The sequence below is a fragment of the Gopherus evgoodei genome, unplaced genomic scaffold, assembly GCF_007399415.2.
Source record: "Gopherus evgoodei ecotype Sinaloan lineage unplaced genomic scaffold, rGopEvg1_v1.p scaffold_32_arrow_ctg1, whole genome shotgun sequence".
NCBI lineage: Eukaryota > Metazoa > Chordata > Testudines > Testudinidae > Gopherus > Gopherus evgoodei.
In genome coordinates, this window is record NW_022059994.1 from 984798 (window position 1) to 1004819 (window position 20022).

A 20022-nucleotide genomic window follows, 5' to 3' on the forward strand; every position below is an offset into this window, starting at 1 on the left:
GTGCTACTCAGTTGCTTTTGAAAAATCTCACTAGGCCTCTCTGCATTTTAAGGTCCTAAATATCTTTGAGAATCTGGCCCTTAACCACTTGCAAAACTATAAACTTTAGGCTCCAAAATCACTTAGGCACTTTTGAAAATGTCACCCAACATCTCTAAAATGATGCGTCTTCAGGTCAGGGTGGCTTAGTATATTCTGCTGATCATCTAGAGTCTTCCCACAGCAGAAAGGTTGGAGGGGGGGGTCTGACTCCATATCAGGAATACTCTGGCAGAGAGTTGTGGAGAAGACTGAAGGAAAGTTCTGCTGGTTATTCACACAAAACGCCAGGTACAACATATACTGTGCAAAATGCTTTTTCTCCAGCTCTTACATGTTTCATCCCGCATTTTGTATATTACATTGTCTTAGAGGAAAGCAGTCGTGTCTGGTGGTTATAGATGGAGATTCAGGGTCGGATTTCAAGAGATACAAAACAGCCACTGGGAACCTAAGTCCTATTGATAGTCAATGTGAATTAGGCACCTATTCACCATACATGCCTTTGAAAACAATCTCCCCTCAAATCAGTGTTTTTAGCTGGATTTGGACCCACTGATGTGTGGGGAATAAGATCAGGGCTTTGAATTGAAACTGCAAGCAAGTGGAGGAATCAGACCAGAGGGACGATAAACAAAGACAAACATGATCACACCCTGTAAGGGTGTGTTTACAAGAGGCATAGTGCCTGAGGTTATCTACAACATCATAGCTAACCCTGATATAAGTAGGGTCACCAGATGAGAGGAAGAAAATATCAGGACGCATGTGGGGGGTCACCAGCGGAGCAAAAAACCCCCAAAAAACCGCAGTGCGAAATATCGGGACAAACTGCATTGGGATGTGGGACAAACGCCTAAATATAAGGACAGTCCCGATTTTATGGGGATGTCTGGTCTCCCTAGATCTAAACTGGACCTTGTGCCTACTTAGCACCTTTTAGCTCAGTTTAACTGGACAAGGTGAACCTTATACACCACACTAGGGTCAAATTAAATTAAGTTTACAATGTTTGCATGTCAGGGGTTTACATCATTACAAAGACATTACATCAAAAAGAGATTTCAGGTACATCTGTACTGCATAAATGTTATGGTGGTGTGTAGAGAACGAACACTATATGACCCTGCTAACATGGGCATAAATAGCAGTGGAAATGGTGAGGCATTGCTTAAGCAAGTAGAGTCACAATATGCCTGAACCCTATGGGTATATGCCCTACATACATGGCTCTATATGCTCCCAAGCAGGGCTTCCCCCATCTACACTGCTATTTTTAGCAGTGTGGTGTCCTACTGCCTGCCCACTGCAGGTAATGGCTCCAGAAGTGGGGAAAGGCTCCAGCAGTTCTGCTGCCTCCCCCTGCTGGAGCCTTTCATTCACCCATGTAGCTACACACCACAGCATGGACACAGCCTGCTTTTCACTGTGCTGTGTAGCTACACATACCCTGCAGGTCGCTCCCCTAGAGCTGTGCTGTGTAGATGTAGCTGTGACGAACTGGGAATGTTCTTAATGTTTTCTCTGAATACTGTGTTGGTGCCTCAGTGTCCCCATGGCAGTTCTTAAGTATCTGGCAGAGCAAAGGGCCAGTGCACCTAAATGCCTGACACTCTGTCTCCTGGCAACTGATGGCCTGGGCCCCTCCTCTGCAAAGGTGCCAGCTGAAGGTGTTGGAGACAAAGGGATCAGGTGACCTCCTGGCCCGGGAAAGGGGCTGAGCAGAGAGGAGGGGCTGAGGGAGGGGTTGTTAGTCTGGAGCTGGCTGGGGTCGAGTGAAGTGCAGACCTGGGGGGTCTGGTTCACTGCCCCCCAGAATGGACCCAGCCGAGGGGTCCGGTTCGCTGTATCTACAAGCTCTGTTTTATACCCTGTTCCTGTCATCAAATAAACCTCTGTTTTACTGGCTGGCTGAGAGTCACGTCTGACTGCAAAGTGGGGGTGCAGAACCCGGTGGCTTCCCCAGGACCCCGCTGGGGTGGACTCGCTGTTGGAAGCGCACGGAGAGGCAGAGGATGCTGAATGCTCCAAGGAGAGACCCAGGAGGTGAAGCTGTGTGAGCTTCTTGCCCTGAACAAGTCTGCTCCAAGGGAGAGGAGGCTCCCCAAAGTCCTGACTGGCTTGGTGGGGAGCAGTTCCAGAGCATCGCCCGGTGACTCCGTGACAACTGGTGGCAGCGGTGGGATGTACTGCACCCCGTGAATGGCGCTGCTTGCAGTGAGTGACTGGGGAGCGGTAAAACAAAGGAGGGATAATGAGGACCAGGCGTGCTGAAGGCTCAGAGAGGGATGGTTTCAGGGGGCAGTTAACCTCTGGGAGTGTGTGACCAGCGAGAAGGACTGTTGGAGTAACGGGGTCCCCCTGAGGACTGCAGCGAGCAGTCTCAGGGGCGGAGGAGCTTGCCGCTCGACCCTGGAAGAGAGAAGGATCTTTGCAGTAGCAGGGTTCCCCTGGGGATTGCAGGAGCAGTCCCAGGGGCGGAGGAGTCTGCAGCTCGACCCTGGCAAAGAGGTGGTGATCACAAGAAGGGCTGGCACACCCGGGGTTCTTCCTGGAAACCATGGGGGAGCCAAGAGCACACAGGCCTGTGAGTCCAGAGCCACTTGGGAACGATGAAATGATGGCCTATCACCATCTCCTTGAGAAGGACATTGTGATCCTGTGCACAAAGAGAGGGTTACGCATGGGGAAATTCACCAAGGCACAGTTAATCGTGCAGCTGAAGGAGAAGCACCGCTCTGAGGAGCAGATTCCTGGCCCAGATGGGGCTACAAGAGGACCTGAGAGCAGCTGGAGCATCAGCCAGGCATCCCCGGGAGTCTGGTCTCCAATCAGACGAGGGTCTTCACGATTGGGTTCCCCATCAGGAGACTGGAGACGGATGGGATGGGAGCAGAGCCCGAGAGAGCGAGAGGACCATGAGAGAAAGGAAGAGCCCGAGGAAAAGCTGCAGGAGAAGCAGCAGCAGCATGGACTGGTGATGGTGGAGCAGAGAAACATAGGGGGCTGCCCAGGGGTCAGTGGGGAAACATGCCTGCAGGGGCGAGACCCTGGGACAGAGAGAACTGTGGTGGTACAGCCCCAGATGCTGAGGGACTGTGGAACCTGGGTGAAGTTCCCTGGGGTGAAGCCCCTCGCCCTGCCTATGGCCCAGATCCCTGTGCAGACCCAGGAGGGGTCGGGCTGGCTGGTAGTTGGGGTTCTCCAGGATATCGGCTGGGAGGCCCTGTTGGGGGGTGACTGTCTCCCCATGGGACAGGATCCAGGCCCCGCTCCTGTAACGGCCGAGGGTTTGAATTCAAATCCAGGAAACCAATTGGCTAGGATGGAAATGGTCAGTGAAAATGCAAATAACCTGGCTGGCAGGGGGGAGGGGCTGCTGGGCTCAGGATACCTGCCTACCTATAACCAGCCTCCTGGGGCTGAGTGGGAGGGAGAGATGCTCCCCGAGTCCCTGCACACCGGAGAGGGGGCTCACACTGGCTATGATGCTGTGACCAGAGCAGAGAGCTCGCTACCTGTCCCCACTGGGACAGCAAGGGCAGCGCTGAGCACAAGGGGAGCTGAGATCCCAGCTGAGTGGGGGGACACCCAGGCAGGGCAGGTCAGCTGCCAAACAGGTTTGCCTGGTCCAGACGTGCTGCTGGGAAGTGATTACACAGCAGGGAGGGAGCTACCAGGGACAGGGCTCAGGGGGGCTGTGACCCCAGGCCCAGCCAGCGAGAGGGAGCAGGTCCCACTCCCTGCCCCAGCCGCTGAATCCCAGACCGAGCTGCAGAGGGATCCCTCCTTGGAGAAGCTGAGGGAACTTCCTGGCCACAGCGCTGCAAACCTCCTTGGGGAAGGCTGCAGGGACAGAGTCCTGCAGGAGAAGGGATTCCTGTACCGGAAATGGGCTCCCCAAGGGGAAGTAGAACTGGGGGGAATCGGGAGGCAGCTGGTGGTGCTCCAGGAATCCACAGGGCTCTTCCCATTTGAGCTGCTGGATGGGAGGAGAGTGAGGGGACCCCTGGACCTGAAGAGGGAGGATTGGATGGAGAAGGGGGAAGACCCCCGGGGGGATCTCTTCCCTGAGGTGGGAGCCAATCTCCCCATCAGGCGTTCCCCATTCAGAGTCATTTGGGAAAGCAACCCAGATCCTGGAGAGAGAGGTCAGGAACATGCTGGCTTTAGATGGGATCCAGCCGTTTTACAGCCCATGGGCCTCACCCATGGGGCTGATCCCCAAGGGAGACAGGAAGATCTGGTTTTATGGGGGCTATCAGAAGCTTAAAGCCATCACAGTGTCCGATGCCCACCCCATGCCTAGGCCTGGGGAGACTCTAGACAAGCAGAGGGAGATGGAGAACTTGGCCCTGGCAGACACTGATAACATGTGCATCTTTAGCCAGACCTGGGAGGAACAGGTGTCCCAGGTGAAGAGAGGGCTGGGCTGCCTCAAGGAGGTGGGACTGACGGTAAAAGCTGGAAAGTGCAAGGGGGGACGGCAGAGGTGTTGTGTCTGGGCCACAAAGTGGGAAGCGGCTGCCTAAGCCCAGAGCTGGCAAAGGCCAAGATGGGGACTCTTAACCAAGGGAGCCCGAATCACAGACCAGAGGGCTGGGAAAAGACCCAGTCCCAGCTTGAAGCCCAGGGGTACTGGGGTGGCAAATGGTGTGGGCTGTATAAACCTTCCCACATGCGGCCTGCAAGTGCCATCAAGCACACCCGACCTAAGGGAGGGCATGAGACTGGACTGTCCTGGTATAACTCACACCAAGGGATGGGAGAGATGCTGGGGCATCCATGGGAACCTTGGTGGGTTCGAACTTCCCCAGGTCACTGGCTGGAGTGACCTCGCTCAGTTCGGTCTCGAAGGGGGGAGAGATGTGACGAACTGGGAATGTTCTTAATGTTTTCTCTGAATACTGTGTTGGTGCCTCAGTGTCCCCATGGCAGTTCTTAAGTATCTGGCAGAGCAAAGGGCCAGTGCACCTAAATGCCTGACACTCTGTCTCCTGGCAACTGATGGCCTGGGCCCCTCCTCTGCAAAGGTGCCAGCTGAAGGTGTTGGAGACAAAGGGATCAGGTGACCTCCTGGCCCGGGAAAGGGGCTGAGGAGAGAGGAGGGGCTGGGAGGGGTTGTTAGTCTGGAGCTGGCTGGGGTCAAGGGTGGAGGACAGACCTGGGAGTCTGGCTCACTGCCCCCCAGAATGGACCCAGCCGAGGGGTCCGGTTCGCTGTATCTACAAGCTCTGTTTTAGACCCTGTTCCTGTCATCAAATAAACCTCTGTGTTACTGGCTGGCTGAGAGTCACGTCTGACTGCAAAGTGGGGGTGCAGAACCCGGTGGCTTCCCCAGGACCCCGCTGGGATGGACTCGCTGTGGGAAGCGCACGGAGGGGCAGAGGATGCTGAATGCTCCAAGGAGAGACCCAGGAGGTGAAGCTGTGTGAGCTTCTTGCCCTGAACAAGTCTGCTCCAAGGGAGAGGAGGCTCCCCAAAGTCCTGACTGGCTTGGTGGGGAGCAGTTCCAGAGCATCGCCCGGTGACTCCGTGACAGTAGCCATGGCTAAATCACGCAGTGCTGTGTATGGACAAGGCTTGACACTCTTCCCACACAGAGAGATACCAACTCTGACTGACGGAACTGTTGGATCATAACAATGGGCACCTACCAGATATTCCTGGCTTTGCATCTCTCCATCCTGTTTCCACTCCAGAAGTTTTTCTCTCTCCTGCTTCAGGGTGTTCAGTCGGGTTCGAATTTGTTCCTGAGGCAAGAAAAACAATGTCTGGGAGGATCAGAGGGCTGAGGAATCTGTCCTCACAGATTCATTTATATACATTGCCTGTCCCTCAGATGGTGCTTCTGGCAATGTCACAATTGTCTCGTTGGATATTCCGGTTCAAATCCCTTCTCCTCATCGGGCAGAGGGAGAACTTGAACTAGGGTCTCCTGCCACGTGAGCACCTTTCCCCAAGGTTAACTGTTATGAAGAAGGTCTGCTGCCTCCTCCCCGGCCATTTTGTGTGGACTGACAAGTGCAGAACTCCATCGTCAATTACAGGCCAGTAAGCCTAAAGGCTTGTCCGATAAGTACAGCACTACAGCTGTACCGATATGTCTGTGCTGCTGCAGCACATGCGGTGGAGACACTCTATGCTGATGGGAGAGAGCTCTCCCATCGGCATAATAAACCCACCTCCACGAGCGGCAGAAGCTTAGGGGGGTGGGAGAAGTTCTCCTGCTGACATAGCACTGTGCACATGAACACTTATGTCACTCAGGAAGGCAAGGCCGGCTCCAGACACTAGCCCACCAAGCAGGTATTTGGGGCAGCCCCTGGACGAGGGCGGCATGTCTGGCTCTTTGGCAGCAATTCAGTGGTGGGTCCTCAGTCCGTCACGGAGGGAAGGACCTACCGCCGAATTGCTGACGAAGAATGAAGCAGTGGCCTTACAGTTCCCGATTGAGGCATTTTTTGTTTTTTCTTTTGGGCTTGGGGTGGCAAAAGCTATGGAGCTGGCCCTGCAGGGAGGTGAAATAGTCACAGGCCTGAGCGACATACGTTTTGGCGACACAGGCTGTATTGCAGACAAAGCCTAAATTCAGTACCAGGCAAACTGGTTAAAACTATAGTAAAGAACAAAATTGTCAAACATGATTTATTGGGGGAAGAATCAACACAGCTCTTGTAAAGGGAAATCATGCCTCACTGATCTATTAGAATCCTGAGGGTGTCAACAAGGATGATCCACTGGATATAGTGTACTTAGACTTTCAGAAAGCCTTTGACAAGGTCCCACACTAAAGTCTCTTAAGGAAACTAAACAGTCATGGGATAAGCGATAACCTTATCTGATGGATCGGTAACCGGTTAAAATATAGGAAACAAAGGATAGGAATAAATGGTCAGTTTTCACAATGGAGCAAGGTAAATACCAGGATCCCCCAAGGATCTATACTGGGACCAGTGCTATTTAACATATTCCTAAATGATCAGGGATAGGGGGTAAACAGTGAGATGGCAAAGTCTGCAGATGATACAAAATTACTCAAGATAGTTGAGTCAAAGCAGACTGTGAAAAGTTACAAAGGGATCTCACAAAAATGGGTGATTGGGCAACAGAATAGCAGCTGAATTTCACTGTTGATAATGCAAAGTAATGCACACTGCAAATCACCATCTCAACTATAGATATAAAATGCTATGGTCTAAAGGAGCTCTTACCACTCATGAAAGAGATTTTGGAGTCATCTATGAAAACATCTGTTCATAAAAGCTAACAGAATTTTAAGAACCAATAGGAAAGCGATGGATAATAAGACAGATAGTATCATAATGCCACTATATAAATCCATGGTACATCTTGAATACGTCATGCAGTTCTGTTGGTCTCATTTCAAACAAGATATATTTGAATAGGAAAACGTCCAGCGAAAGAAATAAAAATCATTAGGGGTATGGAACAGCCTCCATATGAGGAGAGATTAAAAAGATGGAGTGTTCAGCTTGGAAAAGAGGTAACTGGAGTTGGGGTGGGGGATGTGATAAAGGTCTATAAAATCATGGATGGTGTAGAGAATGAATAGGGAAGTTTATTTACCCCTTCACAGAACAGGAACCAGGGGAAATGATCAGGTAGCAGGTTTAAAAACAAGCAAAAAAGTACTTCTTCACACAACACACGATCAATCCATGGAACACATTGCCAGGGATGTTGTGAAGGCCAAAAGTATAACTGGGTTCAAAAAAGAATTAGATGAGTTCATGGAGGACAGGTCCATCAATAGCTATTAGCCAAGATGGTCAGGGATGCAACCCCATGCTCTAGAGATCCCTAAACCTCTGACTGCCAAGTCCTGCAGGGCAATGGGTTGAAGTCATATCCATTTTCCAGCAGTACAGGATAGGGTGTTCTGCTCCCATGCAACGACAGGGAGCCAAGCCACTTACAGGGAAGGGAGTTTTGGTAAGAGTGTTTAAAACACCTTTTTTTTTAAAGTTTATATTAAACTCTGGGGCCTAATGAACACTTGGGAGAAAGAGACTCCTGGTTAAAAACCCAACACACTCACAAGGTTCATAAATATTGTGTTCCATTGTTTGGCATGGGGACAAGGAGCACTTCCGAGGTGCTCCGGTACTGAGACTCAACACAGTCCTGGGGATCAGCCTTTTTCTTCGTTTAATCTTACTGTGGCACTAATACAGTCCATTTTGTCCTGAAAGCTACAGTGCAGACAGCACAGCGGATTCTGCCCCGAGTGAATTGCTCTGTCCAACAGGCATTTTAAGGTTCCAGTCCACTGCATCGAGTTTGTGGTCCAATTGGACGCATAAACCCAAAGCAAAACTCTGAAGTATGTGTGGGCAGGACGTGAATCACTGGCTCGGGGATGCCAGTTCAGCCCCTTCTGCCAAAGGCCCCATCCCCACCTGAGCCGCCATCCCCCACCCCGTGACAGCTGTTCCCTCCGACCCAGAGCACCAGGCAGCACAGGCCTCAGCGTCCCCAGCCCCAGGAGCACCAGGCAGTGCCAATGCCAGCCCCAGGTTCCTGGAAGAGATGCAGCAGGCTGGTGGGAATCAGGAGGGGTCTGGGGGAAATGAGTGGGCAGGGCCACGCAGGGCTCTGTCTCCCACAACTCCCCACTCGGCTGGTCATTTTGCTGCTCCTGAAGCATTCAGCAAGCCAGGGAAAACAAGAATTCATCACCCTGTTTTTTCCTTGAGGAAAAAGTTAAGCAGATTAACCATCATTTTTTAAGCAGAAATCTTTGAGTGCATCTTATGCTTCAGACAGTAACAGGAAATGAACCCACTGTGAACGCTGCTGACAATGTTACTGCTGCTTCCAGGCAGCCGCCAGCGGTCATCAGATATGAAATGCTCCAGCTGGGCACTGCCAAGCACTGGCTCTGTCGTGCTGAGCGGTTTATAATGTGAGTGTAAAGCCCTGCCTGACAGGCGCGGTGAGAGGCTGTGTGGTCTAGTGGCTAGAGCATTAGGATGGGTATTGGGAGGCCAGGGTTTAATTCCTGGTTCTGCCACTGAGCTGTTTTGTGAGCTTCGTCAGGTCACTCCCCCTTCAGTGCCTCTCCTCCCTCTTTTCCGCTGGGCGGTGGAGGGGGGGCTCCGCCGGGGGCCCGATCGTCCGCGGGTGGGGTGGGGGGCTCCTCCGGGGGTCCGATCGGCCGCCTTATCCCTGTGCACGTCCCTGATCCGGGCCCCAGCTCTGGGGGGCGGTGAGGGGGCGCGGACAGGAGTAAGAGGGGTGTAGCGCAGCACCCCCACCCCACTCCATAAACTGTTCCAGCGCCACTGAAGCCACATCTGCGGTGGCCTGGGCTCCTCCCGGTCCCGCTCCCACTCCCAGCCCCGTGCCCAGCCGTGGCCTAACCTTGTGCTCCCGGGCAGCCTCCTCTATGGGGAGCACCCTGTGAGCGCGGTGATCCTGGGACTCCCTGCAGATCACACAGATGAGAACCTGGTCCTGGTTACAGAAGAGTTTGAAAGGCTCCTGGTGCGCGTTGCACAAACCTCCTGCTGCTGCGGCTGCTGCTGGGACACTCAGCTGCTTGGCTATTTCTGCCACGTTCCCCAGTTGTCTGTTCGGCCTCAGGGTCCTCTGGGGAAAGGTCTCTCTGCACTGAGGGCAGGAGATGTCTGTGTCTGGTCTCTCCCAGCACTGGGCGATGCAGGCTCGGCAGAAATTGTGCCCGCAGTCTATAGTCACTGGATCCGTGAAAAAACAGACAGATGGAGCAAGTAGCTTCATCTCGGAGGCTTTTCAGAGGATTCCCTGCAGCAGCCATGGCTCCCTGCAGCCCGCGTAACAGGAGAAGTTTCGTTTCCTGCCAGATCCAGCAAGCCGCCTTGCAAAGCAGATTGACCAACCGGGAGCCTATCACGCTCTGCGGCGGGAAATTCTAAAAACAAACAGCCCATCAACACAGACACAACACACCAGAAGCCCCCCCCCCCCACAGAAAAGCCCCCAAGCAAGCAACATGCTACTTAAAGAGATGAATAGGCAATTATATACATAAAAGCAGCAAAGAATCCTGTGGCACCTTATAGACTAACAGACGTTTTGGAGCATGAGCTTTCGTGGGTGAATACCCACTTCCTCAGATGCATGTAATGGAAATATCCAGGGGCAGGTATATATATATGTGTGCTAGCAAGCAAGCTAGAGATAACGAGGTCAGTTCAATCAGGGAGGATGAGGCCCTGTTCTAGCAGTTGAGGTGTGAAAACCAAGAGAGGAGAAACTGGTTCTGTAATTGGCAAGCCATTCACAGTCTTTGTTCAATCCTGAGCTGATGGTGTCAAATTTGCAGATGAACTGAAGCTCAGCAGTTTCTCTTTGAAGTCTGGTCCTGAAGTTTTTTTGCTGCAGGATGGCCACCTTAAGGTCTGCTATAGTGTGGCCAGGGAGGTTGAAGTGCTCTCCTACAGGTTTTTGTATATTGCCATTCCTAACGTCTGATTTGTGTCCATTTATCCTTTTCCGTAGAGACTGTCCAGTTTGGCCGATGTACATAGCAGAGGGGCATTGCTGGCATATGATGGCGTATATTACATTGGTGGATGTGCAGGTGAATGAACCAGTGATGGTGTGGCTGATCTGGTTAGGTCCTGTGATGGTGTCGCTGGTGTAGATATGTGGGCAGAGTTGGCATCGAGGTTTGTTGCATGGATTGGTTCCTGAGCTAGAGTTATTATGGTGTGGTGTGCAGTTACTGGTGAGAATATGTTTCAGGTTGGCAGGTTGTCTGTGGGCAAGGATTGGCCTGCCACCCAAGGCCTGTGAAAGTGTGGGATCATTGTCCAGGATGGGTTGTAGATCCTTGATGATGCGTTGGAGGGGTTTTAGCTGGGGGCTGTATGTGATGGCCAGTGGAGTCCTGTTGGTTTCTCTCTTGGGTTTGTCTTGCAGTAGGAGGCTTCTGGGTACACGTCTGGCTCTGTTGATCTGTTTCCTTATTTCCTCATGCGGGTATTGTAGTTTTGAGAATGCTTGGTGGAGATTTTGTAGGTGTTGGTCTCTGTCTGAGGGGTTAGAGCAGATGCGGTTGTACCTCAGTGCTTGGCTGTAGACAATGGATCGTGTGATGTGCCCGGGATGGAAGCTGGAGGCATGAAGGTAGGCATAGCGGTCGGTGGGTTTTCGATATAGGGTGGTGTTAATGTGACCATCACTTATTTGCACCGTGGTGTCAAGAAAGTGGACCTCCCGTGTAGATTGGTCCAGGCTGAGGTTGATGGTGGGGTGGAAGCTGTTGAAATCATGGTGGAATTTTTCCAGAGTCTCCTTCCCATGGGTCCAGATGATGAAGATGTCATCAATGTAGCGTAGATAGAGAAGGGGTGTGAGTGGACGAGAGCTGAGGAAGCGTTGTTCCAGGTCGGCCATGAAGATATTGGCATATTGTGGGGCCATGCGGGTGCCCATAGCAGTGCCACTGATCTGGAGATATATATTGTCATCAAATTTGAAATAGTTGTGTGTAAGTATAAAGGCACAGAGCTCAGCAGCCAGTTGTGCTGTGGCATCATCAGGGATGGTGTTCTTGACAGCTTGTATTCCATCTGTGTGTGGGATGTTTGTGTAGAGAGCCTCTACATCCATGGTGGCTAGGATGGTGTTTTCTGGGAGGTCACCAATGCATTGTAGTTTCCTCAGGAAATCAGTGGTGTCGCGGAGATAGCTGGGAGTGCTGGTGGCATAGGGTCTGAGTAGAGAGTCCATATATCCAGACAGTCCTTCAGTGAGAGTGCCAATGCCCGAGATGATGGGGCGTCCAGGATTTCCGGGTTTGTGGATCTTGGGTAGTAGATAGAATAACCCTGGTCGGGGCTCTAGGGGTATGTTGATTTCTTCTGGTGTTAGTGTAGGGAGTGTCCTGAGTAGATGCTGTAGTTTCTTAGTGTATTCCTCAGTGGGATCTGAGGGAAGTGGCCTGTAGAATTTGGTATTGGAGAGTTGTCTGGCTGCCTCCTTTTGATAGTCAGACCTGTTCATGATGACAACAGCACCTCCTTTATCAGCCTCTTTGATGATAATGTCAGGGTGGTTTCTGAGGCTGTGGATGGCATTGCGTTCTGCACGGCTTAGGTTGTGAGGCAAGCGATGTTGTTGTTCCACGATTTCTGCCTGTGCATGCCGGCGGAAGCATTCAATGTATAGGTCCAGGCTGTCATTTCGACCCTCAGGAGGAGTCCATGTGGAGTTCTTTTTCTTGTGCTGTTGGTGGGAGGGCACCCGTGTATCAGTGCACTGTTCAGTGTTGTCCTGGAAGTATTCTTTGAGTCGGAGACGGCGAAAGTAGGCTTCCAGATCACCACAGAACTGTATCATGTTGGTGGGGGTGGCAGGGCAGAAAGAGAGTCCCCGAGATAGGACAGACTTTTCTTCTGGGCTGAGTGTGTAGTTGGATAGATTGACGATATTGCTGGGTGGGTTAGGGGTACCACTGTTGTGGCCCCATGTGGCAGGTAGGAGTTTAGACAGCTTACAGTCCTTTTTCCTTTGAAGAGAGGTGAAGTGAGTAATGTAGATCTCCTGTCTTATTCTAGTGAAGTCCGTTTGTATAGAAGTTTGGTTATTAATGAGAGTCTCCAGGTTGGAGAGCTCTTTTTTGATGTTTTCCTGTTTGCTGTATAGGATGCTGATCAGGTGGTTCCTCAGTTTTTTAGATAGAGTATGACATAATCTCTCACTGTGGTCCGTGTAGTATGTAGATAGCAGTGGATTTTTTACCTTTAGTCCATTTGGATGATGTCCATCCGTTTGCATTTGGAAAGGAAGATGATGTCTGTCTGTATTTGTCAAGAACACCATCCCTGATGATGCCACAGCACAACTGGCTGCTGAGCTCTGTGCCTTTATACTTACACACAACTATTTCAAATTTGATGACAATATATATCTCCAGATCAGTGGCACTGCTATGGGCACCCGCATGGCCCCACAATATGCCAATATCTTCATGGCCGACCTGGAACAACGCTTCCTCAGCTCTCGTCCACTCACACCCCTTCTCTATCTACGCTACATTGATGACATCTTCATCATCTGGACCCATGGGAAGGAGACTCTGGAAAAATTCCACCATGATTTCAACAGCTTCCACCCCACCATCAACCTCAGCCTGGACCAATCTACACGGGAGGTCCACTTTCTTGACACCACGGTGCAAATAAGTGATGGTCACATTAACACCACCCTATATCGAAAACCCACCGACCGCTATGCCTACCTTCATGCCTCCAGCTTCCATCCCGGGCACATCACACGATCCATTGTCTACAGCCAAGCACTGAGGTACAACCGCATCTGCTCTAACCCCTCAGACAGAGACCAACACCTACAAAATCTCCACCAAGCATTCTCAAAACTACAATACCCGCATGAGGAAATAAGGAAACAGATCAACAGAGCCAGACGTGTACCCAGAAGCCTCCTACTGCAAGACAAACCCAAGAGAGAAACCAACAGGACTCCACTGGCCATCACATACAGCCCCCAGCTAAAACCCCTCCAACGCATCATCAAGGATCTACAACCCATCCTGGACAATGATCCCACACTTTCACAGGCCTTGGGTGGCAGGCCAATCCTTGCCCACAGACAACCTGCCAACCTGAAACATATTCTCACCAGTAACTGCACACCACACCATAATAACTCTAGCTCAGGAACCAATCCATGCAACAAACCTCGATGCCAACTCTGCCCACATATCTACACCAGCGACACCATCACAGGACCTAACCAGATCAGCCACACCATCACTGGTTCATTCACCTGCACATCCACCAATGTAATATACGCCATCATATGCCAGCAATGCCCCTCTGCTATGTACATCGGCCAAACTGGACAGTCTCTACAGAAAAGGATAAATGGACACAAATCAGACGTTAGGAATGGCAATATACAAAAACCTGTAGGAGAGCACTTCAACCTCCCTGGCCACACTATAGCAGACCTTAAGGTGGCCATCCTGCAGCAAAAAAACTTCAGGACCAGACTTCAAAGAGAAACTGCTGAGCTTCAGTTCATCTGCAAATTTGACACCATCAGCTCAGGATTGAACAAAGACTGTGAATGGCTTGCCAATTACAGAACCAGTTTCTCCTCTCTTGGTTTTCACACCTCAACTGCTAGAACAGGGCCTCATCCTCCCTGATTGAACTGACCTCGTTATCTCTAGCTTGCTTGCTAGCACACATATATATATACCTGCCCCTGGATATTTCCATTACATGCATCTGAGGAAGTGGGTATTCACCCACGAAAGCTCATGCTCCAAAACGTCTGTTAGTCTATAAGGTGCCACAGGATTCTTTGCTGCTTTTACAGATCCAGACTAACACGGCTACCCTCTGATATATACATAAAGAAGCCAACAGAGGCTTGCTGGGAGCAGGCTTGGCAGCTTTCTTTCTACATCACAGAATAAACCCAGGCTCAGATTCAGGTTTAAGGCCAAGACCCTTTCTGGGCCTCCTTTGTAAAGCACTTTGAGATCTAGTGAGGGAAAACGCTATATAAGAGCCTTAGTAAGCCCTAATAGTTAGAGATCATTGTAAACCTTGACCAAAGTGTTCCTTCCAAAAAAATTATTTGCATTAACTTAACTATTATAACTGGGGTTTCCAGTTATTCATATCAAATATCCAATCCCTTTTTTGCATCTTGCTAAATTACTGGCCTCAAAAACTCCATGTGGCAATGAGTTGCATGGTTTAATTACGGGTTTTGTGTAAAAGTGTTTCTTATTGGTTTTGAATTTGATCCCTTTCCATTTCATTGACTGTCTTCTTCTTCTTGTGGTATGAGACAGGCAAAAAAGATGATCCCAGTCTTCTCTGGCCCATTCATTATTTTATACCCCTTTAGCCTCTCCCCTCTTAGTCATCTCCTTTCCAAGGTAAACAGTCCCGTTCTTTTGAATCTTTCTTACCAAAAGAGTTTTTCCAGGCCCCTCAACATTCTCGTTGCCCTTCTCTGAACCCTCTCTAATACTGCAATCGCCTTTTTCAAATGGTGTGACCAGTATTGCACACATTGCTCTAGGTCGGTGGTTTGCAAACTTCTATCTGGCGACCCAGCTGAAGAAAATTGCGGATGCCTGCAACCCAAAGGTGCTGGGGATGAGGGGTTTGGGGTGTGGGAGGGGCTCAGGACTGGGGCAGAGGGAGTGAGGGTTGCAGGGTGGGACCGAGAATGAAGGGTCTAGGGTATGGAAGGGGGCTCTGGGCTGGGGATTCAGGCTCTGGAGTGGGACTGGGGATGAGGGGTTTGGGGTGCAGGAGAGGACTCTGGGTTTGGGGGGCTTAGGGCTGGGGTGGGGTTGGGGAGCGCCTCAGGTTTACTTCCAGTGGTTCCCGATCAGTGGTGCAGCTGCGCTGCAGAGGCAGGCGTCTCAACTGTTCTGGCACCTTGGACCCTGATGCACCCCAGAAGCAGCCAGCAGCAGGTCCAGCTCCTATGTGGATGAACATAAGCAGAGCCGCGAGGCTCTCGCCCGCAGGCACCCCCCCATTGGCCGGGAGCCAGCCAGTGGGAATGCGCAGCCAGTGCTTGGGGCAGGGCAATGCACGGAGCCCTGTGTGCATCCTCCACTCCCTTCCGGGGCACAGTGCGGTGTCAGAACAGGTAGGGAGTAGCCTGCCTTATCCAGGAGTGGGAGGGAGGGGGAAGGCACAGCCCTCTAGGAATTTCAAACATGGGGTGAGACCCTGTAGCAGAAGGGTCAATATCCCTGCCCATCATCAGTGTGAACTGTTCTAGTCTGGGTATTTGTGTGACCCACAGAAATGGCCAATCTGTCAGAGAATCTGATGTTCTGGCCATGGTGGTATCCAGTGACAGTGAGTTCCACAGGCTGATGACATTACAAGTGAAAGGCCGAGCTGCTGTGTGATGTGCAGGGCTGGCAGTGCCTGGCAGAGTGCCTGGCCTTTGTGCCCCATTCCTGTCCACCTCCTGGCTCAGACTTTCCTCTCCTCTGGAAGCCAGGTCTCTGCAGAGGCCCTTGGAGAGAGATTCAAGGCAAAAAACTGTGGCTGCCCCAAGAGGATGGCCCAGCGGATACTCCCTTCGGTGACCTGAGCCCAGATGCCCCAGTGCATTATAGGGGTGGCGGAGCAGTGACTGGAGATGAGCGCCAACTGCTGATTACTCTGGGCCTGACAAGTCCTGGGCCTGTGGAAATCTGTGATGCCATCCCCAGCCATCACCCTTCCCTGGCTCCCTGGGAATCTGTAAGACGCACTGCCTTTGCTCAAAACCCAGGGAACCCCAAAGAGCCGAAACAGCAACCAAAGGTCACCCTGAGAGCAAAGCTGGGCCAGCGTCTCAGCACGCACTGGGCGCCCCTTAGCGTGAATCTGGGGACGGGAGTGCAGGCCTGCACCCGTAGCCCTGGGAGATGGTGTGTAGGGTTGTTGTGCTCTCTCCTGCAGGCCTGCCCATTGTCAGGATAGGGGGTTTCTGTGCAGAGTGTAGTTTGGGGTCCATCGGGGGCATGACAGGGGGAAACCCGGAGCTGAATTCCCATTCTCCTTCCCTAGCTGGGGTCTCCTTACAAGTTTCTTCTCTCTCCGTACAGCAGCAAAAATCGGAGAAGATTCTGCCTCCAACTTTTCATCAGAAACAGATACACAGAGCATGGGAGCCCGGAGCTAGGTCTAGAGTGACCCTGCCCATCCAGTGAGGAATTATGGGATGCTACCTTCATCTGTGAGGCAAATGGGCCTGCTTGAAAAAACTGAATGCAAAAATTGTGGTTTGTAGGAAGAAGACTCTTTGCTTTAATCGAGCTCCAGTCTGAGATGCCACCTGCTTTTTTGACACACAAAAATCTGCTCCAAACTGAACCGCTGAGTCTCCAGATATCAGAGTGTGGTTTGTTAGCATCTCTCTGTGGAGCAGGACCTGTGGAAAGATGAGGATCAATCCCTCTCTGGCTGTGGCTGAGGGGTTGTGGAATGGGTTTTTCCCTATTTCTTTTCCAGTTCCAACTTTTGCTGGCTTTGCGTTTTTAAGAAGTGATTTCTGGGGACTGACCCACAACCTCCAGTGCCTCAGATACCTACAGGCCTGCAGCCCCATGTGTATTTTTGGATGCAAGGGTATTGCAACCTGAAATTACTGGAGTGAGGAGCTCCTTCATTTGCATAAATATGTCCTAATTAGATCCCCTTGAGTGATGCCAGTGACCTTAGAAGGAGAGTGCACCATTCTGATTGGCCACGGGAGCCCTGAGGTTCCAAGGAGGAGGGGCCAACTGGGTCATCATCTGCAAAAGCCAAAGGAAAAGAAGAAACCTTTGTTCTGGCTTGTTAGGCTTTTTTGCTCTAGCTGCTGGCCTCTGGCCGTGCCACACGAAGTGCCCTGTGCTTCATTCACCCCCCAGCTGGCCACTGAGAGGTAGGAATCAGCAACGTGGGGCATCCAAGATCAGACACTACAAGCGAATCACCGCTAGCGAGCCTGCAAGTCCATCGACCTTAACGCATGTGAGCTAGGTGCTGACTCCGTGGGTGTTCTGGGGCTGGATCAGCTCCTCCATCTCCCTCCCAGTGCCTCCCGCCTGCCACAATCAGCTGTTTAGTGGTGTGCAGGAGGCGCTGGGGGGAGGGGGCAGAGAGAGGGCAGGGCGAGCTCAGGGGAGGAGTCAGAATGGGGCAGGGGTGTGATGAAGGTGGGAAGGGGCGGAGCGGGGGTTGAGCACCCCCCAGGAAATGACAAAGTTGGCGCCTGTGCATGTGAGCTCACGAGCATAGCGCCTATAGAGTAGTTCCTGGGGTACCTCAAACAACCCTACGTCAAACAGCCTTGCTGTCATGCATGCAGGTATTTCAGGCGTTTAACCTTGAGAAATCCTGTTGTTTTCACCTACGTTTGTCGTGTGACCGTTCAGTGCAACCAGCCTTATTGGAACATGACATTGTGACATGGGGATGAGATTGGCTGTTACCTAATCAGCCATAATTTGGGCAGGCTGCCTTCATGGAACCTACAGCTCTTGACGGCAATTTTCACTTCAACCAGAGACTCGTCTGACCCTCCCTCTATCAACTCTTTGGCTGGGACCGAAATGTTTGGTGTTTGAGGTGAAGGATGCCCTAGGACTGCGGAACTGCTAGCTCCATGAATTCGCCGCCTTCCCAGAGTGTTATGTAGTGCTTTGAAGGTGCCATTTAATTTATTTGGGATGGTTTAAATTATCCTGTTGCTGTACTCAGGTTCATTAATGTTTGTTTCATTTTTATGTGAGGTTTTTTGACATTTTTGCTCAGTAATTAAGCTGATAAAATATGTACCACGGAAAGGTGGGTGGTTCGGCTGTTTCTTCCCCAGACCGCCGAAGCAGACTCTGAGCCGCACTGAATGCTGGTCCCTAGATGACCCAGCATCCTCCAGGGCCAGGCACCAGAACTGGAACCTGCTTTCCATCAGCAACAGGGGATCCAGAAGCTGGCAGTGGGGTGGGGTGGTGGATACCAGCCCAGGTCAAGCCAAAGGCCGACCAGTCCCCCCTTAATAAATCCATACTCCTCACACCTCCAACCCCCTCAGTTAGTCACTGGCTTGTACCTTGATGCTGGGGCATTTAAATCTGTTCTATCTTTGACTCCCTTGTGTACAGCTTGTTCTGAGTATCCCTGTTGAGTGAAAGGGCGGGTTAGGGTGCTAGCCCACGAGACTTGGTTCTGCCAAGCGCTTCCAGGGTGACCCTAGGTTCCTCTGGTTATTTGTTAGGCTGAATTAACCCAGCACTGTACTCTAGGCAACCCCCCCGAAAGTCCACCATCCCGTCTGCTCTGAAGGCTTCCCACCGCCCCTCTCCTGGCCAGTGTAACACTACAAACTGCTGCCTGCACAATTTGCTACTTGTAGTTACTGACATCTCTAGTCTGTCTTTCACTGCCATGAAACAATGTGCTGCCTCTGCCTTGCCCCATCCTGTAGTCCAGAGGCAGCATTCCCATCACAATTTGCTACCTGTCACCTTACCCCATCTCCTGGTCCCAGGTTAACAAATTGTGATGATAGGGGTTCCTCTATCCCAGTGGTGCTACCTCTACCTTTTCTCATGCTCTGGGCCAGGGGCAGCATATTATGACAGACTGAGGCATTCCTGTCACCTTTTGCTAGGAGTGTGACATTTCTATTTTAAATTTGAACACAAATGAAGTACCTTTGTGATTGGGAAAAGTGTTCTACAGCATTAAAGCTGAGGGCTACTGTATGTAAACCCCAGAATGAAGGTGGTGTTATTTAGTGCTAGCCTTGTTCCACTATAGATTGGGCCACAGAGTTTAATCTGATCAGGGTTTAAATTTTTATAGAGCATTCCCCAGAGCCCCGCCATGCCCTCCTCCAATATGCTATAAAAACTCCAGGGGGCTTGAAAATATTTACCAGCGCTCCACTCCAGACGCTCCAGCTGAATTTAAGCCCTGAATCTGACAATTGATCCCCTGCTCACCTGTTCCCCATTCTCATCCTCAGGGTTCCCTGCAGTGGCCCATAACTCCAACTCCTCCAGTATCCATGGGGCTCAGGGGTGGCACGGCATCACTGCAGAGGATAATGTGCAGCTCCTTGTAAAAACAGCATGTCTGTGGAGCCACATCAGAGCGACTGTTGGCCTCTCTCGCCTCCTGGTATGCCTGGCACAGTTCCGTGGCTTTTACCAGGCAGTGCTGCAGGACCTTCTTGTACCCCTTCTCCCCCAAGCTCCGAGGAATCTGCTCATAGACACCCACATTTCTACAGCTGGATCGGAGCCGGGCCTGCACAGCCTCATCTCCCCAGACCCAGGAGATCCACCACCTCCTGTGCAGTGCAGGCAGCAGAGCGTTGGGAGCCTGTAGCCGGCCTGTGCAGCTGGGCAGTTGCTAAGGGAGCTCTCCATGCAGAGCAAGCAGGAAATGGAATTTCAAAATTCCCAGTCTTTAAACAGGAGGGGCT

General features: G+C 51.4%; 1 pseudogene; it reads right to left on the minus strand.

Annotated features, from left to right (window-relative positions):
• Positions 1-9856, minus strand: part of LOC115640773 — a 29095-nt pseudogene extending 19239 nt beyond the window's left edge.
• Positions 9857-20022: the final 10166 nt, after the last annotated feature.